General features: G+C 40.0%; 1 long non-coding RNA gene across 1 annotated transcript; it reads left to right on the top strand.

The window, feature by feature from the left end:
• The first annotated feature begins 5,429 nt into the window (after positions 1-5,429).
• Positions 5,430-6,134, top strand: LOC124259413. The gene is made up of 2 exons (XR_006893831.1): positions 5,430-5,560; positions 6,019-6,134. It is a non-coding gene; the product is annotated as an uncharacterized LOC124259413 (long non-coding RNA).
• Positions 6,135-7,821: the final 1,687 nt, after the last annotated feature.

The following is a 7,821-nucleotide window of genomic DNA, read 5'->3' as shown; positions in this document are numbered from 1 at the left end:
TTATTTTTCTATGCCACGTCGACGCAAGAGATCGAACACCCACTGGGCGTAAACGCAAAATGAAATGAAAATGTAATGGAAGGATCAGTGTTTTGTTTTAATATTTCCTGGTTTCAACAACTGTAATGATATAGACCACAACTGTACATCAACCACTTCCGTAACCATTTAAATTAAAGTACCCACTTCCTTATGCACCCACAAAACTGTCTCATTCACGTCATTATTGAGACCCGTCCGTGAAGATCGGATACTGATCTTCAGCCATCTTTACTTGTCGTAAGGCGCAACTAACGGGAACGGGTGGTCAAGCTCGATGACTTGATTCATGCATGTCATCGTGTCCCAATTGCGTAGATCGATGATGATGATGATGATGTACATAATATGTACATACTTGACTCTGTAGCGCCTTGACCATGTCTGTCGAGGTGGATTGGGCGCACACATAAATATGCATTATTATTATTATTATATTAATATGATGATGTTTCTCACAGGATTGTCTTGTCCAGACCCGTTTGTTTGCAGACAGAATATGGCGTTATGCAACAGACAAACAAAACCTATATAAACTCACCACTGTCATTAACTCTCAATCATTACTTGCATAAACATTTTACGTTGTCATTTATTTACGATCATTAAGACGACCAAATAACCATACAAAACACACGCGTGCACACATTCACTTAATTATAACCTCAATCAACAATTCACAAACAGATCCATTCAAAAGTCTGATTTATTTATGCTCTCACTTAATCATCACCGTCATTCATTTCTAACCTCACCCACTCGTCCATCCAAACACCCACCAATTCGTTCCTTTTCTAAATCATCAACCTCAGCGATTATTTATCTCACCCACACATCCATCCAACACCCACCAGATCACTCCTCCAATAACTCGTTGTCCTTATTCATTAGTTTGAGCACTCATCTAAAAAGCCGACCCGGTCATTCACGTACTCAACCATCCTAGCTTGGTCATTACTGCGGATTAATTCTGGTAAATCTTATCACGGAGGGTTATTCAATATGATAACGCTGAAATATTATTTTTTTAAGTTCAAGTTGATAGACCAAATTTCAAGGTACCGTTAAATTTTGAACCCGTTAATTTTGTCATGAACCGATAAAATCAAGCATCAAATCTACTTCACAACAATTGTTCATTGTGAACAGTTAAGTTTTGTTTTCCATCAAGTATGTACGCGTACAAATGCACTGTAGTTCTACTTTGCAGTCTCAGGAAATCATTTGCAATTTCCCAAGCAACTAACGCATTCAAAACAGCCATTCCAGCAGACTCTGGTCGATTCTTTATTATGACAGATTGGTCTCTGGACCTGCGGCTATCCTGGTTGGTTCTACTGACCCACTGAACTGGGCTTTGATGACGACTGCCTGCACAGTGACGCGATTGTTTCACCAGGATGGCAACTTGAAACGATGATTTCACAAAGATTGTTCGTCTTTGGAAGTGATTGTCTTTGGAAATAGTTTCCAATCTTCAAGTGGTAAGATCCATTTCAAACGTTGCATCAGAGACTCATCACGTATTTTAGGAGTTTAATCGTTTTTCTCGTGTCCCACTGACCTTTCATTGTCTGCAGGCTCCCTGCAAATCCAACTCTGATGGCTGCAAGGACTTCTTGTGTCTGCCGTTTATCACGGGGCTGTGCTCAGAATAGATAGGCTGTCAGGACAGAAGCCGTGCAGAAATAATGCCGGTATCACAGTGCATTTGTTCTATTCATGTACACCAGTGTACCGAACACAAACGAATTACTTTCTGACCTAAGTTTCTTCTAAAGTATCGTTATAGGAAATACCAACGCTGTATATATACTATAGAAAATCAGTCCGCTATATATTGTGATACCGACGAAAAAAAGAAAGGATATATCTCTCTGACATCTATCTATATATAACGTTATTGCTATGGCCAATAGTGATCGTTTTACTTATTTTTATCCCTTGTTATATTTAATATTGTTCAAACGTCATGTAAACTTTAGTTGTTCAGTTGTTTATTGTTCAGCACCGCACCGAGCAATATTTCAGCTGTAGCTGTAAATAATCGATTCTTGACCAGGCAATCCAGTGATCAACAGCATAAGCATCTATCTAGGCAATTGCAATTGTCATTTGTCAGCCAGGTCAGTGAGCCTGACCACCCGATCCCGTTAGTCGCCTCTTACGACACGCATGGGTTACTGAAGACCAGTTCTAACCCGGATCTTCCAGGGTCTGTTGAAGGATGAAATGATGCAGTTCTTAGACGTTAACCACTTAGGGTCAAACCCACGAACACAGATTATGGTGCACATATTTCTCGAAACATTATCGGGGAGAAAACGGATTCGATTGTTAGGGTTGACTGATAAGGGTTTAATGTTGATTTGCGTGTCTCACATAGATATATGCGACAATACCAGTCTTCAAGAAGATCTTCTAAAGGTAAGTCCTCTAACGACAACCATGGGTTGCCGAAGACACTGTAAACTTCAGCGATATGCTGAGAATAAATATGGTTTCTGTGATTTCAAAATTAGAATATACAACCATAAACACGTTTAACATCAGAGATAGTAGATTTGAAATACATAGGTTTGGCAAAACATTTTGATCTTTCGGACAATTTATCATAAATAACTAACCCAGTTACGAAGGTCAGATTTAAGCTGCATGTCACCCTTCCGGCACCCCCACGGTTTTGTTTCGTTTGTTTTGTGTGTCTATCTGTGTGTGTATGTGAGTGTGTTTCGAGTCTTTGTAAACAACAAAATAACATGTCAAGGGCAGAGAATAACCAGTGTACATTATGAAAAAGAGAACCATGATATATTATGTCATTATGGTCAAACTATCACAAAATGCTGTGTGTTATGGGTTTTTTCAATTAAAATAGTGAGTGAATGAGTATGGATTTACGCCGCTTTTAGTTAATATTCCAGAAATATCACGGCGGTGGACACCACAAATGGGCTTCACACATTGTACCCATGTGGGGAATCGAACTCGGGTCTTCGGCATGACGAGCGGACGCTTTAACCACTTGGCTACCCCACCGCCCCTCAATTAAATATAGATGGTGGTCATTATTAGTATAACCGACAAACCATGAGACTAGTATTCAAAATGGCACACCTTTGCTTATGTGCCAACGATGGCAGGAAAACGTATGTCAAGAATGACATCTGTGAGACTTCTACATCCTGAAATGTACTGCTTTTCAATAAAAATAAAAGACAAATGCTAATTCATTCATACCGCATTATAAGATCCAATAAAAATAAATTCTTTAATTTCCTGACTAGTATCCGATTATCTAAAATGGAAACAAAGGCAACAGAAAAAGCGCAGTCGTGTTAAATCAGTTACTCCAGTTACGGATCAGCTTCCGGCTAAACAGGAAGCTGCTCTATTGCGGGATTACCTTATCCTTTAAAGCCTATGATCATACATCAGTCTGCGCATTACTACCTTGAGATCTAGCTCTAATATGTCAACCTCCTAAACCAAGAGACCGGCCTCTTAACCGGCATTCGTGACCAGAATCTCTTGAGGGCTCCTGCTCTTGGTCGAGATCTTCAGCATCGCAGACAACCCAACTGTTTTTTTCGAAATTGCATTGTCTCTGTTCCCAACATATGCCTTGTGTTAACCGCCTAACTGGCTAATAGAAAATGCGTCTCCAATGAAGAGACAGATGGAATAGAAGTTTGATTGAATGATAAATCGGTTTATTTTCTATCCTGCCTTCATGACTGGAAAGAGAAAACGTTCGTTATGCAGTCTATTATAATCAATTGTACGGAATTCCTTATTTCCACGCATGTGACCCTCTCACGCAATATGTTATTATGGATTTATTCCTGAAGGTATACGGCAGACAGTAGCAATTACCGCGGTGTAACTAACAAGCAGCGCCTCGAATTACACACGGTTTATGATTAATGATAGATGTATGGACGGAATGGAGAAATTGGATTACAGAGAATAATGGGTTTTGAAGTGGAGATCCGTACGGTTCATGGAATGATATTCTATCACAGGGGACACCTAAACGAGTCATAATCGTAATGTTTAGCTGATAAATTGTTTTGCGGGCTTGACCAATTACACTGATTTGTTGCCTATAGATTTATGGTCAGATTGCCACGGAGTGACTCCAGAATATACGACCGCCGCTTCTTTTACTGCGAAAGTTGGCGGTGGGGTAGCCAAATGTTAAAGCGTTCGCTGGTCACCCGGGTTGGATTCCCTACATGGGTACAATGTGTGAAGCCCATTTCTGGTGTCCCCTGCCGTGATATTGCTGGAATATTGCTAAAAGCGGCGTAAAACCATACTCACTCACTCACTTTCACCGAAGGCTGGTCAGAGCTTTACCCTATAATGTAATTTTAAATCAGAAGCACAAGATATTTTTTAATGTTTCACGTAATCCACAGATTAAAACGAGTCGTCATGCCACAGACCCCTGTTTGATTCCACTCATGGGTAAAAACTGTAAGTTCCATTTACCGATGTCCCAGACTTTGAGAATGCTGAAAAACATGGCGTGAAAACATACCCTCTTTCACATTCTCCATGAACTCAAGGGGCAATTACGCCTTCGTTCATAGTTATGAAACATTACATTAATAGATATACGAATTTAACTTACACCTTGGTATGTTCTACATTTTCGTGTGTGGGTTGTGAAACAAGAGGTTTTCGAGCTGAGAGAAAGTAAACATTTTTATATCGAATCAAGTTAAATGTCGCAGTACCGCCAAGGTGACTAGTTACAATGCCTTTGGAAAGTAGTACTAAACTTAATAACCTTGTGAAAGGGCTTCTGTTATATGCCATTACCCGTCACTGTAGGCGTTAGCATTGCAGTATGTGTTAACGCAATTGCCCTACTCCAGGATACGGTAATGACACGAAGACACGAGTATATTGAGTGAGTGACGTTTTACGCCGTTTTTAGCAATTTTCCAGCAATATCACGGACACCAGAAATGGGCTTCACACATTGTACCCATGTGGGGAATCGAACCCGGGTCCTCGGCGTGACGAACAATGGCTTTAACCATTAGGCTACGCCACCGCCCCGAGTATAGAGTGAGTGAGGTTGATAGTAATCATGTGGGGAATCGAACGAACGCTTTAATTATCTGTAAGGCCATTCCGCCGCCCCTACGCAAGAAAAGGACACACGAAGTAAAGAATCATTGCATTGGTACAATGCTGAAATAAAGTGTTCGTTTGAGATGGACATAAACGTCGTCTTCAACTCTTGTTGTGCTGTCACGAACGACAGTGAAACCTTTTTTTTATGTATTTTTCTCTTAGGACCGTAACTGGTTTGTCAAACCAGTGCCGATACCTGGTTTCGGTTTGCGCACGATCAGCACGTGCAAGTTGGTAAAAAGCGAGAGTTTCTGTCCGTCATTTTAAAACAGGGATAGCCGTGAGTGAGTCGCCCAGGCAGCATCACGCTGAAGTCATTATTGAAATGTTGCTCCTTTTCACACATAAACCCACAGTGAATCACCAAAGTGTATGTATTCTTTACTTTTTGTATTTATGGCACATTTCATGCTACAGGTATATTCTAAGCATTGTAATGCTATTACCATATATTTTTCCTATTTCATATGGATAAAACCATTACTTTATGAATTTACTTTCGTTGTGGAATTTCCTAATATTTATGGAGATTGTTGGTATTTCATTTCTGAATGTTCACCATAGTAATTTGGTCGATATTCATGGGAATTTGATGGTATTTACTTGAAATTTCTTCATGTGTTATTCATATTAACGTGTTCATGAAAGTAGGTTTAAAGGAACACTGGCTTATATACTTTTGTTCATTGGTACATTGCTTTACCATAACAGTTCAAAATACATGTATTCATGGATGGACATAAAAGTTAATGGGAGATGTTTGTTATACATTTTGTGGACTAAATTTCATTGTTTATATGGACTTATGATCCCTTTATTTGTTTACAGCTTTTAACCCTATTCCACATCCTATTCACCACAAGACAAGTGGACACAAGTCCATAATGTATATACCATATATGTTTGGTAGCAATGTATACCACGAATAAAGTTGATGAATTTAAGTGGATTTCGGGTTCGCTATTCAGCATACTTGTCGTGTGTCATCCTTACAGTTAACACTATACAATAAGTATTCCTAGGACGAGATCGTCCAGTCGTCTAGGAGATTGAAACTGCTTTGCAGATTTGTGTGTAATTATGTTTCTAGGCTTATCAGCTTGCGAACTCCTGTGCTTTTGGCCAAGGTGATAAACACGGGATTAAACCAGACTCACTCACGTACGCTAACACTGATTAGTCCACCAAAGTCTACGAGAATTCTTATATCTCAAGTGATTTGTGGATAAAGATTCTGAGGAATCGCAAGATAGCTTAGAAAGTGCTCCCATGGTTCGTCATTAATCCAGCAGCTGTCGACAATATCATGGAGGCAACGTTGATGCCAGTGAGGGATGGTTGAGTACTGAAATTAACAGAGGCCCAATACACATGCGCTCGTCTTAAGGAATGGCGACGAAAATGGCCATGACACAAGCCGACTGTGTAAGACCCAATGATAGGTGGGTGATACTCGCACAGTTAACAGTTGCGTCGAGAGTGAGTTGATCATTTGACGTCAATGCTCCTTAACGCTGATATCGGGGCATGAGCTTACCCAGTGGTTAATGCGTTCGCTCGTCACGTCGAAGACCAGTGGTTAGATCCCCCACTAGTACAAACTTTGAAGGTCTTTTCTTATGTCCCCCTTCGTGATACTGCTTGTATAAATAAATAAAATGGGGAAACCCAAACTCGCACATTCATACTGGATAGTTATCAATATATTTGATATATATACATGCATATATATTGGACACACAATATGTTTTACAAATAGCAAAGAAAAGAGTCCACACACCAAACACCACATACCATCCATATTGAAGCTTACATGGAAGTTTCAACGCAAAACAGAACTTTGCAGATTCTGATACCTTTCGGTATGGACTTACAGCAACAAATTATCAAAAAATGTAAATTAAACTTTTTAGTTGAAAAATAACGCGATGTAAAAACTACCGCGAAATCGGAGTTCAAACGATTCACTAAAATAACCCCAGGTGGGGTGAAAAGGGGTTTCAACAGCTGTGCTCTGCTGCGCTCATAGCGCATGCACAGTGAATAGGTTTGCGCCGTTTGAAGCTGGATGCCCGGATTATAAGGTAGTGAGCAGAAGTAGTCTAATCTTGGTTGTGTACACAAATAGTAAATAATCTACTCGTTACATAAAAGAACCTTGTTAAAGATTTAGATCTACTCAGCTATGTGTCAAACAGTGAGACGTTCGACATTTCAAGACGGAAAACCTTCGTTGGCTGTGAGTACTCGGAGTACTTAGGCTTTGATGTGAGCTATTTATCTCATGTGTTGATAATTCACAGGCGTGAGATTTTTATATGTTGTGACTGTAGATTACCGATTTAACTGTTTAAATAATTTCATTTGACTATTTCACCACACGTTCTTATTACCCAGTCACTTTCTCAGTTCGATACTTAAAAGCAACGTCATTGTTTAGCATGGTCAGAATTTCTAACTGGGATGGGGCGGCGGGGTAGCCTAGCGGTTAAAGCGTTCGCTCGTCACTCCGAAGGCCCTGGTTCGATTCCCAACAAAGGTACAATGTGTCAAGCCCATTTCTGGTGTCCCCCGCCGTGATGTTGTTGTAATATTGCTAAAAGCGGCGTAAAACTAAACTCACTCACTCAC

The sequence above is a fragment of the Haliotis rubra genome, unplaced genomic scaffold, assembly GCF_003918875.1.
Source record: "Haliotis rubra isolate DU_JTF1 unplaced genomic scaffold, ASM391887v1 Scf118, whole genome shotgun sequence".
Lineage (NCBI taxonomy): Eukaryota > Metazoa > Mollusca > Gastropoda > Lepetellida > Haliotidae > Haliotis > Haliotis rubra.
This window is presented reverse-complemented; position numbering and strand designations above follow the sequence as displayed.